We start from the raw sequence: 21085 nt of genomic DNA, 5'->3' as shown, positions 1-21085 counted from the left end.
AGCCAGCCTGGTCTACATAGTGAGTTAAGAACATAGCTTTGACTGTGTAGAAAACTCTGTCTGAAAAAAAGAAAAGAAGGACGGATGGGAGGAAGAAAGGAAGGAAGGAAGGAAGGAAGGAAGGAAGGAAGGAAGGAAGGAAGGAAGGAAGGAAGGAAAAAAGAACAAATATCATGGCTAACAAAGAATGACATTGTATTGCTACTAAGTACAGAAACCTGAGCCAGGTCCCACACTGGTGGGTGAAGCACAGTCTCATCTAACTCTGTAGGTCCCTGTAAACTCTGGATCCTCTGCCCCAGGACACACATGAGGACTCCGATTGTATGCCAAGCTTCCAAAGACCTTCCAACACTGCCATTCCATTTCTGTTCATCCATTCATTCATTCACTCATCCATTCATTCATTTACCTGCACATGACATTCTACACTGAGAATATCTCATCCATTCGTTCACCTGCTCATGACATCATACACTGAGAATAGCCTATGTTGCAGACTCTGTAAGAGCAAACAGGACCTGGCCCCAGTCCTGTGCACCTCTCTGCTGCTCTTTGCTCCATCTTTCAGATGGAGATGCTGAGAACGGAAGGGAAAAGACTTCCCAAGATCACAAAGTGAGAGGGGCTGGAGTGACAGTGTGGCTGATGAAGATTTTGCCAATCCTCAGAGCTCACAGTTTACGGGGAGAGATAGTTGAGTGTGTTGGTGCACAGTTGAAAGCCCAGTATTGAGGAGATAGGGATGCAGAGACCCCTGGGATTTCTGGCCAGTCAACTACTCTACCTGGCAGTCCCAGACCCTGTCTCAAAAAGTTAAGGTAGATGGTACCTGGGCAGTGATCCCCAAGGTGTCCTCTGGCACAGACGCCCCCCCCCCCCCATGCAAAATCTCATAATCACTGCAGGACTGACAGAATCTCCTCTTTTTACAAACTTGGACCTAATATTCCCTGCCTTTTGAAAATAAATTGTATGTGGATATTGTTGAAAAACTAGATTGCACACTACATATATTTCTCCCAACATTTGCTTTACATCTCAAAAGCTGAGATCGTTTGTTTTACATGCTATTTCTCCTTGGGATACATTGAAAGCTGAGCATGGTAGCACAGACCAGTTACTCCAACTTTGAGGCTCAAGCAGGATAAACATGAGTATGAATCCAGCTTACTACATGGATAATCTCCTTTTCATACATGCAAAATGTGACATCTGTAATTGTTTTTACTAAATGATTCATATAGAAAGTCTTAATGAATTTCACTAGGTGGTGGTGGCACACATCTTTAATCCAAGGACTTGGAAGTCAGAAAGCAGATCTCTGAGTCTGAGACAAGCGTAGAATACAAAGCAAGACCCAGGGAAGCCAAGGCTAAACAGAAACCCTGTCTCCAAAAACCAAACCACAACAAGGCAAATTTGAAAGAAAAAAGAAAAGAAAAAAAGAAAAGAAAAGTTTATGAATTTCAGCTACATTTACGAAAATTAACATGTTAATGTTAACAAACTAACAGAAAGTAAATGGAACACACATGAGAGACTGAGTTTTGCAAGTAGACCCAGATCTAGATATTTTCTGCAGAGTAGAAATTACGTGAGCGACTGAAGAGCTGGCTTAGTGGTTAAGAATGCATACCGTTCTCACAGAGGACCTCATGGAGACCCACAGTGACTCACAACCACCTGTAACTCCAATGCCAGGAAGGTTAGATGCCTCTGGCCTTCAAAGGCACCAGCACTCATATGCGTGTGCGCGCGCGCACACACACACACACACACACCCCTAATTACAAATAAAAACAAATCTTTAATATCTACAGGGAGGTGCACCTAATGTGCAACTACCCTGGGTTCAATCCGTACCAGCAAAAATTAAGTGAAACCCAAGCTGCACATCTTATGAAATAATAGTATGTCCCCACTTAGGCTTAAGCAGCTTTGCATATGCACATTGAAAAGGGTCTCTCTGTATTCCCCAAGCTGCTTTGAACATAATAGATAGCCCAGAATGGTCTCAAATTCACAATCCTCCTACCTCCGCCTCCACAGTACTGGGATTCAGGTATACACTACCACTCCTGGTCAACAACTCAGATTGTTGACATATGTGTATCAGCCTTTATTTTTTTAAGTGTGTTGTATAAGTATTGCTGTGTCAGTAAATACCACATTATTCTTCAATTTTTAACATGCATTTGTTTATTTATGTATTGTGTTTGCACAGCAACCTACAGGAACTAGTTCTCTCCTACCATGTGTGCCCCAGGCAGTAGGGTGGTGGCAGACATTTTTACCTGCTGAGTTATCTCATCTGTCCACAACATCAGTTTTAATTGTATAAGGCCCCACTGAGGGCCTTACATTGTACTATATTGTTTAATCAATACCTTATTTTTGAAATTCAAATTTGATTTCCAACTTTTGCAACTGCAGATCAACCTTAATTAATATACTCACACTGTGCAATAGCCTTCAGATAAGAACTGTGGCCAACATGAGCTTTGCCACCCTGCATGATTTGGAGTAGATTTAAGTCTGTGTGTCCTAACCTGCAAAATGAAATAAACTGTGTGCTGTATGTTGCACATGGACTTGTCGTTATCTAATGGAATAGTGAGCTGATTCGTTTAGCTTGGCACAAACATAGACATATCTGAGAAGATAAGATTGACTGTGGGCAGGGCCCCTCCTGGGCAGGCATTTCTGGGTTGTATAGAAAAAAAGCTGAGTTACACCATAGGGAGCAAGCCAGTTAGCATGGTCCCCCATAGCCTCCGCTTCAGTTCCTGCTTCAAGACCCTGTTTTTGTTTCTCCCAGTGGACTATGACCCAGGATATGCAGTCAAAAGCCTCCTCCACCACACTCAATTTGCCTTTGGTTGAGATCTTTATCACAGCAATATAAAGCAAACTGAGATTGTGTGTTTATTTCCATTGCAGCATCAAAATATCCGAAAATTTTAAATTAAAAAGAAAAAAAGGTTTGTTTGACTCCACAGTTTCAGTCTCCGGTCAGTTGATCCCATTGACTCGGGACTGCCCTGAGGCAGAGCATCAGGTGGAAGGATATGATGGAACACTCACCCCGGGGGCAGATGTAGTCAAGAAACTCAAAAAAGAGAAGAAAGAAGCCAGGCATCCCACCAGTCCCACACCCCCTGAGTGACTCCCCACTAGGTCCCACCTCTCTAGCCTCTATTACCTAGGACACTGGGAGACATTCTACCTCCAAGCTGTCAGGCATGGTGCTTCCCTGACAACTGCCTGGATGGTAGTGAGCTTAGGAACCCCACCAATCAGAAAGGAGAGAGAAGTTAGAAACTCATGAATACTTGAGTCTGATGCTGAACAGTTAGAACAAAACCCCAAGCAGCTCCCGGCTGAGTGGAACCTCAGGTCCCTGGCCTCTTAAGGAGCCACCCCTCTACCCCACCAAAATGCCTATCACTATTAAAAGATTGCCCGGGTATGATGTTTAATATTGATTGTCAATTTGTCACTTAGGAGACAATTCTCTGGGTATGTCAGTGAAGAAGTTTTTGCATTGGGTTGAAGTGGGTAGACCCACCGTAAAAGTGATTGACATTACCCCACAGGCTTCGACCGTGAGCTGCACTAATACATGTCCCCCTCTGCATCCCAACTACAGGTGCGATGTGACCAGCTTGCTGTCACTCCTGCCATCATGCCAACCCTGGCACTGTGGACTGTACCTTTAAACTGTGAGCCAAGCTAAACTCTGTCAAATATCTTGTCACAGCCATGAAAAATGTAACTAATGGTGTAAGGACTGGTGGAATTTGCAAGCTAGAGCACTCCGTGCTTATTTGCAAAGCATTTGCGAGCATGGCCACCGTTGGTGACCTCTGACTTTAGAGTAGCCAGCATCAGTATCTTGTAAGGGTCGGTTCATCCCATCCCATGCTTTACTGGCCAAGAAATTCTACACAGAACTCTCAGGAAAGCCTGATGAAACCCTCCAGGAACCCAAACCTAAGATCACAAGGGATTGTTGAGGGAGCCCAGCAGGAGACACTCTAATTTAAATGAAAAGGCCTGCAGTGTTGTGGGTGTTTATTGCCCTGTAAACTTATGCTAAATGATGCTGTGACAAACTGGTCTCTAAGCCAGCCTGGGCAGACACTGATTTATTTCATCTTAGAGGTCACTGTCAATCACAAAGGGAAGTCAAGGCAGGAACTTAGGAAGCACCTGGAGGCAGGAGCTAAAGCAGAGGCCATGGGGGTGCTGCTTCCTGTATTGCTGTCTGGCACACATTCAGCCACCTCCCACGACCATCTGTCAGGGTTGGAACTGCCCACAGTGGTCCTGCCACCTCAATTAGACGTCAAGAAAATGTTCCTCAGAAATAACCACAGGATGATCTGATGAAGGCAGGTCACCTATTGAAAGTCTCGTGGCATCTACAGTCATATCTAGGAAGACATATCAGATGTCTAGGTTTGGGTCAAGTTGACAAAAATTGACCAACACACTCATGTTGGAACATAATTCCTCAAGTCACATGCCAATGGAATGTGGGAGTGATATATCTGGCAGGTGTGGAGTCATGGGTCTATCCTCAAGAGTAAAATGATCTATTAATGAATCAGTGAACTAATGAGTTAGAAAAGAAGCAGGTCTGTTATAAAAGTCAGTTCAGCACAGGGCATGGTAGCGCACGCCTGCAACTCCAGTGCTCCTGAGGTAGAGACAGGAGGATCAGAGGTTCAAGGTCATCCGAGGCTATGTAATGAATGTGAAGCCTTCCTGGGCCACGTGAAAACTGGTATCAAAAACAAAATAAAAGGGAGTTGAAGAACTGGTTCAGCAGTAAAGAGCAATGGCAGCTCTTCTTGAAGACCTGGGTTCAATTCTGAGCACCCATACTGGTAGATCACAACCATCTATAATTCCAGTCCCAGGGGATCCAACACCATTTCTTTCTGGCCTTTCCAGGTACCAGACACACACAAGGTACACAAACATACAGGGAAAATACTCACACACATACAATAAGAAATAAAATAAAATTTAGGGCTGGAGAGATGGCTCAGTGGTTAAGAGTACTGACTGCTCTTCTAGAGGTCCTGAGTTCAATTTCCAGCAACCACATGATGGCTCACAACCATCTGTAATGGGATCCAAGTCCCTCTTCTGGTGTGTCTGAAGACAGTGACACTGTACTCATATACATAAAATAAATAAATCTTTTTTAAAAAGTCATTTAAAAATATTAGATTGGTCATTCCCGTGAGCCCCCCTCCATGTGCCATCCTGGGCTGCCTCAGGTTCTGTCTTGTCCTGCCAGCAGGAAGCCCCTCCTCACCTCAGCCCTCATCTGCCCAGCTTCAGAATTGTAAGAAACAAATTCTCTATGGTTAGAGTGTTGACTTCCTGTTCCTCTTTGGTGTAAAATGCAGGATAGCAGGAAAGAAGGTAGATGGAAACAGACACTAGAAGAGAGGTCAGAGAGGAGCCTGGGTGGGTCATGCAGTTATCAATTGAGGCTGGAGTGGGCCAGCATTAGGGGCTCTGACCACTGAACTTCACTACCACCACAGGCCTATATCCAACTTCAGTTGAGAGTTAGATGTCATTATGAACTGTTGGTGATAAGGAGAGAGCTCAGTGAGTCGGTAAAGTGCCTGCCTTTTCAAGGACCATAGTTCAGTTCTTAGAACCCATGCTGGAAAAAAAAAAAAAAAAAAAGAATCCAGGCATGATTGCACATGCTTTTAATCACAGGACCAGTGGCTTCCTAGAGTTTGCTGGCTACTAAGCCTAGGTGGATCAGCAAGTTCTAGGCCAGTAAAGAGAGTCTACTAAAAAAAAGTGTCATGCAAGCTTCCAAAGGAGAGAAGTATATTGGCTATTTTTATATCAACTTAACACAATCATCAGAGAGGAGGGAGCCTTGAGAAACTCATCGAGCTGTAGGCCAACCTGTAGGGCCTTTTCTTAATTAGTGACTTATGGGGACGGGCTCAGTCCATTGTGGGTTGGGCCATCCCTGGGCTGGTGGTCCTGGGTTCTATATGGAAGCAGGCTGAACAAGCCATGGGGAGCAAGTATATAAACAGCACCCCTCCATGACCTGGGTGGGCATCAGCTCCTGCCCCAGGTCCCTGCCCTGACTTCCTTTGAGGATGATCTGGGATGTGGAAGTGTAAGCTGAATAAATCCTTTCTTCCTCAGGCTGCTGTGACCACGGTGTTTCATCACAGCAATAGTAACCCCAACCAAGATAGGAAGTGGCCAATAGTCCTACCCAGCTATGATTCTTATGAACTAAATAAAACAATGACCAGCATCGCGCAAAATCCATAAGGGTGCAGCTAGGTCCCACATAACGTGGCAGTAATCAAAAGCTTTCTAATTGGTCTCAAGGCCTGCTCAAAAAAAGATGGAATTTGTGCCTGGTGCTGAAAACCTAGATAACTACCTGAGACTACTGAAGTCATGGATCTTGAAGGAACACCTACAACCACCACTTCATTAAATCAGCTCAATTCCTACCTACTATCTAAACATTTATCTGTAATTATACCCACAGATAAGTGTATCCCACACCCCTCATCAAAAAAAAAAATTCTCTTTGCAACAGACAGAAACCATTAAGAAAACCACAACCTTTCAAAATACAGGAAACAAATGGCCACGTAGTGCCTAGTCTCAACTGACACGCCCACAGCACGACTCCTGCCCCCAAGGCTCGGAGATCACAGAAGAGGAAGAGGGGAGACTGAGAGACAAGGGGTCAGGAGGTCAGATCTCAGCTGATGTCTCCTAGAAACGTCAGAGAAGCTACACCCCTGAAGTCTCATCAACATGGCTGCCTAAACAAGACCTGGGCAAAGGTGTCACCAGTGGGCGGGCTGACATGGAAGGGAGGATGCTTACTTGAACTCCAGACAGAGAGCTATGGGCAACTGGAGAAAGCTGAGAGCAGGAGAGCTGGTCTCCCCTGGGACAGAGCACCCTAGCTGGTGATGCAACAGCAAATGTCACCATGAACATATAAGCAACATCATAAGGAATAAACGGGTGCTATTTTTGTATTTAGAAAAATCTATAAAACAATAATTAAAGAACAATAAGCCATGAATTTGAGAATGAGCTAAGAGACACGTGGGTGGGAGGGGCAGAGGGAGGAGAGGGAAAGGGGGAAATAATGTAATTATAAATTCAACAACAAAGAAAAAAAGGTAGATGGAGTCTGAATAGGACACCTGAGATTATCTTCTGGCCTCCTCGCATGAATGAACATAGATATACACACAGACACACACACACACACACACGCATGCATGCATGCACACACACATGGACTTGGGTGTACCTGCCAATACAAATGCACTTGCTCGTGTATAAACGTGCACACAGAGAGATAAGTCTTAGAGCTCAAAGGTAGTCTTGGAAGGCTAAACATTAATGTCAATAGCTAATAATTAATATGGAGTATGGATGCCCCGCCAGTTTGCTGTGGTACTCATTCGCTCTAGAAGGGTAGACATTGTTTCCATTCGTCTTTCCCTCATAACTTCACTGAGGCAGACAAGGAGAATCCTAGTGCTGGAAAGGCAGCCACAGGTCGATCTGTGGCCTCCCCGCTCTTTGACCACTAAGCCATGGGGATTTGTTTTGCTTTGCTTTGAGGCAGGTTTTCAGAATGTAGCCCTAGATAGCTTGGAACTAACCATACAGATAGGCCAGGCTGGCCTCTCAAGTGCCAGGATTAAAGACATGATGTACCACCACGCCTGGCCTAAATCATGCTTTTTACCAACCTAGCTTTGAAGGCAAAGATCTATTGGCTGCCTGAGCCTGTCCTGCCCCTGCCCCTGCCCCTGCCCCTGCCCCTGCCCCTGCCCCTGCCCCTGCCCCTGCCCCTGCCCCTCACACAGCTCTGAACCCTGGTCTTTTGCCTGCAGGTATTCCTGACCTCTAATGCTCACAAATCTTCCAAAGGTTCCACATCTGTGCTAAATACCATGCTCTCTGAGCATTAGAAGAAAAAGCCAGTTTTCCAGTTAGTTCATTTGTCTGTCCAGCACAACCTCACAGATTAGGGATACTGATCCAGACTCTGGATAGGCGCTGAAAACATGGCCTGAATCACAATCACACATAGACTGTCTTGTTGAGATGGAGTCTTTCTACATAGCCCTGGTGGACCTTGAACTCACTCTGTAGACCAGGCTGTAGACCCAAATTCACAGAGTTCTATCTCTGCTTCCTGAGTGCTGTGATTGAAAGCCTGTGTTCCCATGCCCAGCCCACAGACTTTCAATGAACCGCCTTCCAGGCTGCAAGCTGCCGGCCCCTGAACAGTGAAGATGTCATTCCATCAGCTGCTCATTGCCAATGCTGCTATGTGATGTCACTCAAGCTCAAACTTTCAAGGGGTGGGGCATGATGTAATCAGTGATAATGTGTGCTTAGTCGTAGGGTTAAATGGGGTCCTGCATCTGCTCTGTAGCAGGGCTTGACTTCTCAGGGAGACCGGGTGCAGGAGTTTTGACTGCGCTTACCCCATGCTGTCACCAGGTGGGTGTCAGGCTATGGAAAGCCTCAGGACACAGCTCCCAGGGTGGGGAAGCACAGTCTGAAGTCCCAGGGACAGCCAGAGCTGGCTCCAGGATCCCATCTGGTTCACAGGCTCTTGGGCACCCAGGCACCTGTGGCAGCCCTGGGAGAGGTGAAAATGGAGTGGGGAACCTGTGGGCTGGATCTGGCCTGGGGCTGAGGGGGAAAAGAGGGGAGCTCTGGCTGGATTCTGTGGGGCTTGGCTTGGTAGTCGTGGCTGGGAGCACAGAGAGGTCTTGTACGGGACATTAGACACGGCTCTATAGGCGGGCCTGAGGTTAAATATACGTTTTTCAGGGAGGAGTATCTGGGAAGGAAAGCTTAATTGGCTAAGCCCTTCAGGCCTTTAGGTACTTCATTAAAATGGAGATCTGTCTTATCACAGGTCACATCCTCTACCTGTGGAGGGGCTTGGGGTGTTGCCCTTACATGACTTATGACCACAAATCATGTCAAGAGCCTAGTGTCTGGAAACCAGGCAAAACGCCTGCCGTCCCTTTAGGGTCATCAGGATTTCTAACCTTAGCTCAGGAACTAGGCTGCTTTCATGGTCCTACACTTAGTAACAGGTGAGATCTTGGGTTCAGTGTCAGCAGCACAGAGAGCAAGTTATTCATGTATGTATGTATGTAAGTGTGTGTGTGTGTGTGTGTGTGTGTGTGTGTGCATGTTTTGGAGTAGGTGGATGCACACATTGTGAACGCAATGGAACCTGTATTGTATAGAGGCCAGAAGTCAACCTCAAGTGTCATTATGCTGGAGCCATCCAGCTTGGATTTTGAGACAGGATCTCTCATTGCCCCAGAACTTACTGATCACACTGTCCAGTGAACCTAGCGTCCTCCTGCCTGCACCTTCCCAGCCCTGGGATTACAGGGGCCTATCTGCATACTCTTATTTTTTACATAGGTTTTAACAACAACAAATTTGTCTTCACACTTGCAAAGAAAGTATTTACCAGGAAAGAAAGAAAGAAAGAAAGAAAGAAAGAAAGAAAGAAAGAAAGAAAGAAAGAAAGAAAGAAAGAAAGAGAGAGAGAGAGAGAGAGAGAGAGAGAGAGAGAGAGAAAGAGAGGGAGGGGAAGAAAGAAGGTAGAAAATTTTCAAATCATGTGATTTGAAAATACCTTTTTTCAAATAATTAAGCTATTAGGAGGAAAGGATTTTATTTTTTATACATAACTATTTTGAAAATGAAACCATCCATTACTTCTTTTTGCTTACAAAGTACCCTAGGGGGAAAACGTCCTTCAACATGCTGCTAAAATTCCTTTCTTGAGGGAGACAAAAGTAATCTCTCTCTCTCCCCAAGTCTCTTGCCAATGGTCATCCTGTCTGTGCTGAATCCATTCCATTAGGCCATATCCTGGTTCTGGTTCTCCATTACTCTCTCTCTCTCTCTCTCTCTCTCTCTCTCTCTCTCTCTCTCTCTCTCCTCCAAGGTCTCAACAATTAGCTGAGGCCTGGGTGCACATCATTTCACCCTGGGGAACCAATGAGTTTATTTGGCTTACTGACTGGACAATAGGGGAGTGGTTATGAGTGAGAGCATGGGCCGCCTTAAAGCATCCACTGAAAGGTCTGCACCTAGCATGGATGATGACTCTCCGTGTAGATGGAGCCCTAGTCCTTTTCCGCCTAGAGACTCTAGCCCTTCCATGAGAACCCCAAGTGCAATCAGAGAAGGACTGCATACAACTTGATGGGAGGAGCAGCTGGGTACGCAGAGGATGGTTCTGGATAGTCTGCATCCCATCCCTGCACGAGAGAACATCAACGGTCCAAACAGATCCAGCTCTGACCATCTTTTGCAAGCAGACCCATCCAAGCTCCAAAGAGGAGAGTAGTCTGACTCACAGATAGCCTTGTATCCTGAAGCTACCCCTTCCCTCAGCTCTTCTATTATTTTGGGCTTCCTCTTCAACAAGGGTCCCTGAGCCCTATAAGAAGTGACACACATGTCTAATTGTTCTCCAGCAAGGTACCAAACCTTGCTCGTGGCCAGCTCATGGCCCCTGTGAAGGATATTTCTCCTACTACAAAACACAAGTGAGGAAAGAGACGAACAATGGGATTGGGAAAATAACCAAATGGACATGTACTGTGGTGATAGCCTGTGATTATGGAAACCAGTGTGGGGAGGCGCCCCAGCCAGCACATCACTTAACAACGCAATGGTGGTTCTTTCTCCACTGGAGCCTGAGTTCCCTCATCCCAGGATTTTGTCTACCTTCCCAGGACCAGATATGATTTTCCCTCTGTGAAGTGGGCCCTCAATCCAATAAACAAGTTGGTTCTGTCCATAACCATTTGTACCACTATTGCAGCTGCTGGCACAGAGTGCCTGGCACGTCCCCCGTGAAGCAAGCAGGCTCCACAGCTGAGTTAGGACTTTCGGTGTTAATCCTCCTCAGCAACTTTAGTAGCAACTTCCGGCAACTGCGGGAGCTAGATGGAAGGGAAGAGACACTTCTGGCTGAGTTCTCGCTTTGTTTCTCCAAGTCCTGCGAGCAGAGCATGTGATGTCTTTAGCTAAAGGGTCTCACCATCTGGAATGCAACAGAACAGCAACGCTGAGAGGCTCTATCTTTAGGGACAACGAGGGCCTCGTTAGCCAACAGACTCTAGAGAAGTAACCCACCCCTAGTAACTCAATAACCTTATAAGTTCTGGAAGCATCTGCTTTCCCCTCCACACACACAATATCCTGATTTACTCTTAACATTTACAGACCCAGGCCGTCGCAGACTGCTCCCCACCCCCTCCCCACAGAGCCCTTCCCCATAACATCTGGGCGATATCCAACCAAAAAGTTTCCAAGAATTGCATAGCTATACCTGGCCCTTGTACATGTTGGGAACTACTTGCCTCTTCGTTTTCTCTTTTCTCTGAGTTGCTCTCACGCGTTATGAGCACTCTTTATGTGCTGGCCTAAGTCACTTAGATCCTTCAGAGTCCCTCTTACTTCATAAAGATCCTGCCCCACCAACGGTGCGGCAGAGTTGCTAAATCTCCATGCCAGTCTCGAGGTCCTTGCTGAATACAGCTCTTCCTTAAGTCTGTGGTGAACACTGTCCTATCGGACCCTGTGAACTGGGCATCACACACCTCATTCCTCATACCTACTTCTGTCTGCTGCTGATGGCCACGTGTCTCTACTGACTCATATGAGTCAGTCTTTCAGGGACTGAGTCTCATGGCACTGCCTCAGGCTATGCGGTTTGTGTCTTAAGGATGGGTAGTATATGCTTAGATTCCTCAGTCTCTGCTTCCGCAGCACCGGCGTTGGCCCCACCTGTCCCTGTATCCCATAATATCACAAGCCAGGCTGTGAGAATCTGTCACTGCTTGTTTAAGTCTTCCAGCAATTCCAGTGTTGAGGAATCTCTAATTACCATGGCTTCTCATCCCAGACCATGGTTACAATCCCTGTCCATATGCTGGATCATGGATTTTTCCCTTTCTCTGTATCAAAGGTCAGGCCTGATGCACACCTTCTATAACCTCTAGTTCACTGTCTTCCTCTATGGGTCCTTGTATGGATCCCAGGTTTTGGGGTCTCAGGAAGAGCTCCTTATTACTATCTAATCTAGGATTTACCCTCTTCGTTAAAAAAAAAAAGAAAATGTCCAGCCAACATTTCCATTTCTTCTCTTTTATCCAGTTTCTCTGCTACTTTAGAGATCAGTACAGAAGTTGCCGGCTTCACCTCTCTGTCATGCTGCAGTTCCCCACACATACACCTTGCAGACTCCCTCTGGGCTACCACCTCAGCCTCGGATAGATCTCTTATTGCTCATAGTGGAGGCCAGGCTGCCTCTGCAGCTGCTTGCTGATTCCTCCACCCATGATGCACCACTTCCCAGGCTCATGTCTGCTCTCTACCTCCAGCTTGTCCCAGAGACTCTCCATATTCCCAGATAGACCCCGCCCATAAGGCAGGCATGTTCACTCTATACTACCTAGAGGAAGACTACTGGAGTTCCCCTACAGACAACTCCCACCCACATGTTTCACTACTCTCTGCCTTATCTATGCCCCTGCCTCTACTCTCACAAGCCCTACAGGGACAAACCACCCCCTTCCTCACAGACATACACACACACACACATACACACACACGGAATTTCTCTTCCGTCGTTTGTCTTAGTCTCCCAAAATGGGACACCACCACTGTTCTTCCCAAACTCACTCTGTTTTGTCTCTCCTGCCAACTATGCCAAGAGTTACTAAAATTCTTCTCCTGACTGAGATGTAAACACTGTCTTCCTGCTCCTTGTATGGTCCCTTGATAAATCCAGGTGTGATTCCACCAAAGTTCACGCTGGGGGACCAGTGAGTTAACTAAGCTTAGGGACAGTGCAGTGGATGAAAACCCACATGAATTCCGGAGATGGCAAGAGTATGCCTTGGAGGGCACCCCTGTACGACAAAATAGTTAAAGCACAACTTGGAAAAATGATCTCAGACAAATTCCTGTCCTGGCATTTACTCCATAAAAGGGCAGATGGGCTTGGTTTCTTTCTATATATAAATTGCAATTTCTGCCCAGAGATTAACATCTATAATCTAACCATCAGATTATAAGAACAAAGGACATTTGAAACACATCAACACAGAGGCTTCACACAGCTGATGTTTTCACTTTTTGGCTCCAGTATCTTGTGTGTATGGAGGTGTATTTTACATGTATGTATTTTACACATATGTATTTTACATATATGGGTGTGTATGAATGAGCACAGATGTACATGTGGAGGCCAGAGGATGATGTCAAGTATCTTGTTTGATGGCTTTCCATCTTATATACTGTCTCTCAATGAGCAGAGATCACCTAGCTTGCTCAGGGGACCTGTTCCCACTTCCAGAATGCTGGGACTGCTACGGGCAGGACACCACTCTGACTGGGATTACATGGCTCCCAGGCCCAGATTCCAATGCTCACTCACCTACAGCAAGCGCTTTACCCACTCTCCAGACCCTCCCTTTGTGACTTTCTGGTTGCAAAGAAACAAAGAACTTTCCTGAAGTTAATATTTATCTGCATAGATACAAATTATGCTCCATGCTCTTTAATCTATAGGACTTTAGGTGTTTGTCACCTTGACATTCAGAAGAAATGCATCAGCATGGTAGTAAGTGTCTGCTCTGAATTCGAGTCTCCAGAAAATTGTTTTCTTCTCTACAGCTCTCTGGCTTATCTGATCCTTCACAACAATCATATTCAAGCTTTGTGTGTGGGTTTGCGTGTCTGCACACAGGCATGTGAGCATGTTTGTGTGTGCATATGTGTGGGTGTACATGCATGGGGATCTGCCTACGTGCACAAACACACCTGGAGGCCAAAGGTCAACCTCAGCTGTCATTTCTCAGGAACGATCTACTTTACTTTTTGAAACAAGATCTCACCCTGTCCTTGGCCTCAGTGACTTAGCTACTGGCTGGTCGGCACGACTCAAGTCCACCTGTTTCCACTTTCCCAGTGCTGGGATTACAAGAATATACCATGCCACGCTTTTCAACATCGGTGCTGGGGGGCAAAATCAAGTCCTTAGGTTTGTGTAAGCAAGCACTTTATCAACTGAGCCATCTTTCCAGCCTTGATATTTTTTAGTACAGGATCTTATTAATTACTTGAAAATTTCATATCATGTATTTTTGCCATACTCAGTTCTCCCTAACTCCTCACAGATCTATCTGATATCCCCCAACCCCAACGACTGATCATTTTTATTAAAAATTAATTTCTTTTTTATACAGTATATTCTGGTCATCATTTTCCCTCCTTCATCCCCTCTCAGATCTTCCCCACGTCTCCACCCATCCAATTCCATGACCTTTTCCCTCTCTCTTTAGAAAACAGACAGGTGAATAAAACCCAAACCAGAATAAATCAAAACAAAAAGATAAAAAAAAAAAAACTGAGAAAAGGTAAGAAATGCCTAAATAAAGTATATTATGAAACAAGTCATCGCCAGGAATACCATTGAGTTTGTTTGTGTTGGCCACCCATTTTTGGGCATGCACCCCTCCCCCCTTAAGTGTAGTTTGTACACCCAGTGAGACTCCATTGGAGAAAACTAAAATTTCCTTTATGAGATGTTGACAACTGGAGATAGCTTCTAGGTTGGGAATGCTCATGCTTACCTCTAAGTGCTAGGAGCCCCTCTGACATGGACCCGTCCAGGCCCCATACATGCTGCCATGGTCTCTGTGAGTTTATATGTGCTGTTCGGTCTGGAAGGCATGGCTTCCTTGGGATCTTACATCCCCACCAGCTCTTACAATCTTTCTGCCTCCTTTTCTGCAGAGTTTCAGGGTTTGATGAAGAAATCCCATTTATGACTGAATGATCCAAGGTCTCTCATTCTCAGCACGTTGCCCAGTTGTGGACCTCTGTAGAAGTTCCTATCTCCCGCAGGAGGATGTTTCTCTGATGATGGCTGAGAACGACATGGATCTATGAATGTAGCAGAATGTCATTAGGAGTCATTTTATTGCTACATTCCATTAGCATAACAGTAGCATTTGGTTTTCCTCTATGTCAATGACCTATCTAGACTGAGCAGTGTCAGGCATAGGTTCCATGTCATAGAATGGAGCTTAAATCCATGTGGTGGTTGGTTACCCCCACAGCTTTTGTGCCACTATTACACCAGCATGACTTGTAGGCAAGTCACCATTGTAGATAAGGGCTATAGCTGGGTTGGTGCTTACCTTTCTCCTCTAGTGTGCAGAGTGCCTCCCAGTGCCATGAACACTGGTCATTAGTGGTAAAGCCTCTAGGTCAGCATCAGAACAACTTCTCTGTGTTCAGTGAAATATGTGACTGTTGTTTTCAGCAATAGGGCTTTACCTTCAATTTGTGGATATAACCAATAGCCTTATTAGCAATCACCTGAGTTGTTTGGAGGTTTCATGGGGCCCCTTTAGCCACAACTCAATTAGAACTAACCCATCCCTGTTACTAGAAGTTTCTCTTGGTGGCAAAAGATCTCGTTGGGACTTTGTCTCCACAATTATTTGGAGATCCCTTTTAGGTTTCTTTCAACTATGTATGTATTTTGTAATTAGTATCCAGATGACCCTCTGGTTGCCCTTAATGTTAGCTGTCCCTCCCCATGTCTTCTCCCTTATTCTCTTTCCCTCCCCATCTCCACTGAATCCTCCTGTTCCGATCTCCTCTCTGTCTCTCTATAACTATGTATTCCATTTTCCCTTTCTTGCAAGACACTCAGCCTTTATGGCTATACAGATTGTAGCGTGCCTACTGAAGGCTTAAAAATTCGTCTGGTTGGGGGAGAGAGCCTTAAATATTTTAGATAAGGTTTGGCCTCAGATTTTTATTAATAAGCTCAAGACATTGTACAAAAATGTACTACCTCCTGCATCCTTCTTTTCAGAGATGAAACCCTGTTCTTATAAAAATAGCCTTTGCTTGCAGTTAGACAGAGAGAATGTCACAGAGGGGGGGAAAAGAAGAAGGGAAAGTGCTGGCTAATGGGTCTAAAATCTGACAGATGTCTGGGGGCTGATAGACAGAGCCAGTCCACGCCACTCCTCCCCCCACCCCACCCCCGAGGGCCCAAACCCTGTGTGTGCTGGGTGCTGGCTTTCTATGTGGCTGTGATTAATTTTAGAAGACTCTGACATTCCATCTGAGTCATTCTGATGTGGCCTGATTGGAACTGAACAGGCAGGTCCATTTCAACACCGTCTTCTCTGGTGTTCTGACCTCTGGGCTTCTGCCAGCTCCTGAAATCGCCACACCTTGGGGTGTGTGTGTGTGTGTGTGTGTGTGTGTGTGTGTGTGTGTGTGTGTCTGTGTGCCATCTGGCTACCAGAAAGGACCCAGTTACCATCAAAACCAACAGAACCACCTGAAAACAGCTCTATGCCTGTCATCACTCAAGGCGATTGGTGAGATGCTGTTTAGAAAGCCCACTCCAGGTTTTTCCAATTCAGCAGCAATATGAATCACATAGTGTATGCAAACAGTGCTTCAGAGAGTCCCAAACCTAATCACACACCTTCAATAAATAGCTCACTAAAAAATACAAATACTAAAATAGGGAGGTGACTAATGTCAGTGACTAAAGTGCTTGCCACCCAGCCTACTGACCTGAGTTGGATCTCCAGGACTCATATTGTGCAAGGAGAAAACTGTTTCCCACAAGCTGTCCTCTGACCTCCATATGTATATCATGCCACTCATGCAATCCTCTCCATCTCCCCCGCCCCAGCATAGAGTTCTAAAAAATTAAATATAGATTCTGAGGATAGTTAGATTAGTAAAGGCCTTGATTTGTAAGGACAAGGACTTGAGTTGCATACTTCTAGAATCCATATTCTAACAGTACAGGTGAGTGCCGGGTAGTGGTAGTTCATGCCTTTAATTCCAGCACTCGGGAGGCAGAGGCAGGAGGATCTCTTTGAATTCAAAGCCATTCTGGTCCTCAGAGTTAGTCTCAGAACAGCCAATGCTACACACAGAAACCCTGTCTCAAAAAACAAAATTCCAGGTAAGATGGCAAGAGCTTACAATCCTGGTGCTGTTGAGGCAGAGATTCTTAAAGTCAGTGACCAATTTCCTCGCCCAATTCAAAGAACAAAAACTACAGTAAACAACACCTAAAGAATATTATCTAGTGCTGTCTTCAAGCCTCCACTCACACATAAAAATGTGTTCACACACCTGCACATCAACCTTAAAACATCAAACACACACACACACACACACACACACACACCAAATGCCTTTGGCCAGCCCAGACACACTGATTCAGCCCATCTAACCAAGAGTCCCTAGGTTTTTGTCTGTCATTGAGGTCTGGGTACCACCGCTGTGGAGGATGTAGAGTGGAGGGATATTGGGCTGTGTGTCTGCCTTGCCGCTGGGGTGCCTGGGTGTGGCCAGCAAGCCACTCTGATAGGGATCTCAGCCTGAGGTTTTCTGGAGAAGAAACAGCTGGGGCTGGGACAAATGTTGTGGTTCCTGGCCTCCTGTGTACCCAGATGCCTTTGTGGACTTCAGGAACGGGGTCCACGGGTCTTCCCTCACTTTCCCTATGTGCCAAGCAGGAAGGAGATGGCTGAGCCTGGGACAGGGGCAAAATCCTACTTGGTTTGGAGAAAGAGAGAAGACCTTGTCTGGGAGATTTAGGCACAGCTCTTTACTATGAAGACCCTTCCACCCCATCCCCAGGCAATCCTTGGTAACAGAGATGGTCCTTGCTTGTCCAAACTGCTTTTTTTGATGGCAAATGTGTATACATACACCTTATTCAGGGTGAACCAGGGATTAAATACCTTTTGTGAGAAAGAATGCCCAGGAAGGGAAGCTCATTGGCTAAACACTCCGGGACTATCTAAACACCTCATTAACATGGAGAACTCCAGGTTTTTATGCTATGTAACCGATTGTCTGGTCCTCTCAGTGGGGTGTCATGGTTACATGTTCCAAAGATCAGGTAATTTAGCAGAGAGCTGGCCTCATGGCTACCATTCTCAATTCTGAGATTTCCTGGGGTTTAGGCTTGCTCAACCTTAACAGTTATTGTGTCTGGTGGCATGGGCCACTTGTCCCACAGAGGGACTCTAAACCTTTGCCCTGAGCTTCTCTATGTTGCCAAAAGCCATTGCTGGGATGACAAGGAATTGATTTTTCTGAAGAGTGTCTCGGGATCATGTTCCATGCCTAGGGATGAGGAACAACCAAAGACACGGACTGAAAGTAAGAGCAGTGTGTCTCCCACTGGTCAGGATTATTGTGACAAAAAGGAATACTGGGCAAATGACGAATAATGAGCACTATCCTGGTTCTGCAAAGGCCAAGAGTTTATAATCTTGAGTTGTTTCTGCAGCAGAGCAGCTAGCAAGCATCAGGAAGCATGCGCAATGCTATCAGGGCTAGGCCAGGAGTTTATAATCCTGAGAAGTTTCTACAGCTGGGTGGCTAGCAAGCACCAGGGAGCATGCGCCATGCCATCAGGCATCTCACTTCTGTCTGATACTGTCTCATTCGACCTACTTCCATCAGGATTGGAGTTGAAGATTTTCTCCTTTCCATTCCCTTGCTCTCATGCCCTCTCTTGCCTGGTAGTCTGACCAACCTCTCTGGTTTTTGAATTAGGCTTAGAAGTAAGCACCTGACCCAAGATGAGCCAATCAGAAGCCAGGAGGCAGGTCAATCATTAGGTGTCAAATACAGATAAGGTACATCAGAAGTGTCTGTGGCCTTGTGCTACTCTGCATGTAGCAGGCATCATGAAGTGGAAGAGGCACAAGGGAAAAGATGCCCCGGAGATGCTAAGTGTCTGCTCCCATCGCCCCAACTACTGCCCAAGCTTGGTTTGTGGTTTTTGTCATTAGCAACCGATACTATAACTTCCAGGTGTGGTAGTGTGTATCTGTAACCCCAGGCAGTACTTGGGAAGATGAGGCAGGAGGATTATGAGTACAAGGCCAGCCTGGATCATAGAGCCCTGGTACTGCAAGTCTATGGAGCTCTGTATTCTGGGATAGCTATAAATACTCATGACTTCCTTGGAGCACACATACAGTACTCTGGCTATTATTAGCCGCATGCTGAGTTTGGGAAGGGCTCAGGATCCCTGAGGCTACATGTCTTGAGGGAAAGATGAGCTGGCCCCTCAGCTGTGCTGCCCTGCTTAACATCCGAGCCCAGCTCACATTGCAGCTGGGGATTAAATCTCATGGGCTCCAAGAATCCTATCTCAACAATGCCCAAGTTGGAAGTGTGTCCAGCCAACATGAACCTAAAGTGCCATGGTTCCCATGGATGAATCCAGATAGCTTCAAAGGCTTTCCAGCCCAACTGCTGTACAACTTACCTCCCATTATGGCAACTGCCCTGCAACAAAACTTTGGTCAGCTGCCAGGGCTCTGAGACACACCCTTTCCCCTCACAGACTGTGAAAAGACACTAGACATCTCTGCTGAATTGTTTGGAAACACCCATACACCCCAACCCCTGCACCCCACAGCCAGTATATGTGAATATCTATAATTCCTTCCCCCCTCACCAAGACTTATTTTTGTATGTATATGAGTGGTTTTGCCTGCTTGTACATATGTGCCTATATGCATGCTGGTTGGTTGTAAGCCGTGTGGGTACTGGGGTATGAACTGTGCAAATGGGGGGAACATGTGTGCATGTGTGCATATGTGTACGAATGCTGAAGGACAGCCTCAGGTGTTCTTCCTCTGCTGTTCATCTTATTTTTAGACAGGATCTTGCATTGTCACCAAGTAGGCTAGGCTGGCTAACCAGTAAATCCCAATAACTCACCTGTCTCCATTTTCTCAGTGCTATTTGACAGGTATGTGTCACCACATCCATTTTTTTTAAAGCATGTTTTTGGGGGGACTGAACTTGGGTCCTCACACTTGCAAGGCAAGCTCTTTGCTAACTGAGCTATCTCCTCAGTGCCTATCACCCTTATTAGTGCAGGATTGATTCATTACACAATTCTGCCACAGATCTTTGGTGTGAGGACTCACGTAGTTGTACCGCCATCATCACCACAGTCATGGAGAGGGCATGGTCAGTACTCTAAGAAGTAACCCAAAACCTTCAGCCATCTCCCAGTGAACCCATCCCGTCTTTCCACCCCTGTAGATGGGATCATACACTGTGTGACCTCCCTTGGTTCACTTCTTTTACATCCCACTCACGCAGTGTTCTCAAGAGTTATCTATGCTGCCATGATGCTCTTCTGGCTGGACAGTTGTCTTCTGTGCTAATCTCTTATGTACAATATCATGACTTCTATTGGGAGGCATGACTTATTCTTTTTTTTTTTTTTTCAGCTGACTGCAAGAGGGTTTATTGTACACGAGCTACACTTGGCCACAAGATAACAGAGCTAGTCCAGAGTGCCGGGGGTCCAGGGCAGAGGGACTGTTTTGGTTGTAAGAAAGGTGGTCATTATATCTGTAATTCTTTCATTTCTTCCGGTTGCCTTATTGCTCAGGCTAGTGTTTGCAGCCCTATATTGAAAAAGAGTTGGGACACCGGACAGCCCTATCTCATCCTAATTTTAATGGGACTTGATTTCAAAGCATTGTCTAACTTCCCCTGTGCCTTCTTTTGCTGTTTATACATTTATGCATTTTCAAATGCATTTTTGTTGCTGACTTACAGCTTCTTTTTTTTTTCTGCCAGTTCTGTAGGTTGACTCAGAGCTTCACACATGCAAGTCAGCTACTCCACCACTGAGCTACAACCTCAGCTTTCATTGCATTCTGATGTGGAAATATATTTAGCAGCTTGTCAGTTTTTCTAAGCTTAATTAGTATTTTTGTGACCTAACGTACTCAGTTCTCCAAAAAGGATTTGTATATATATACCCTTAAGAAAATAGATTCTAGCTGGGCGTGGTGGCGCATGCCTTTAATCCCAGCACTCGGGAGGCAGAGGCAGGTGGATTTCTGAGTTCGAGGCCAGCCTGGTCTACAAAGTGAGTTCCAGG

The sequence above is a fragment of the Mus caroli genome, chromosome 18 (genome assembly GCF_900094665.2).
Source record: "Mus caroli chromosome 18, CAROLI_EIJ_v1.1, whole genome shotgun sequence".
In the NCBI taxonomy this organism is placed as follows: domain Eukaryota; kingdom Metazoa; phylum Chordata; class Mammalia; order Rodentia; family Muridae; genus Mus; species Mus caroli.
The sequence above is the reverse complement of the archived record's forward strand: the minus strand, read 5'-3'. Positions refer to the sequence as shown.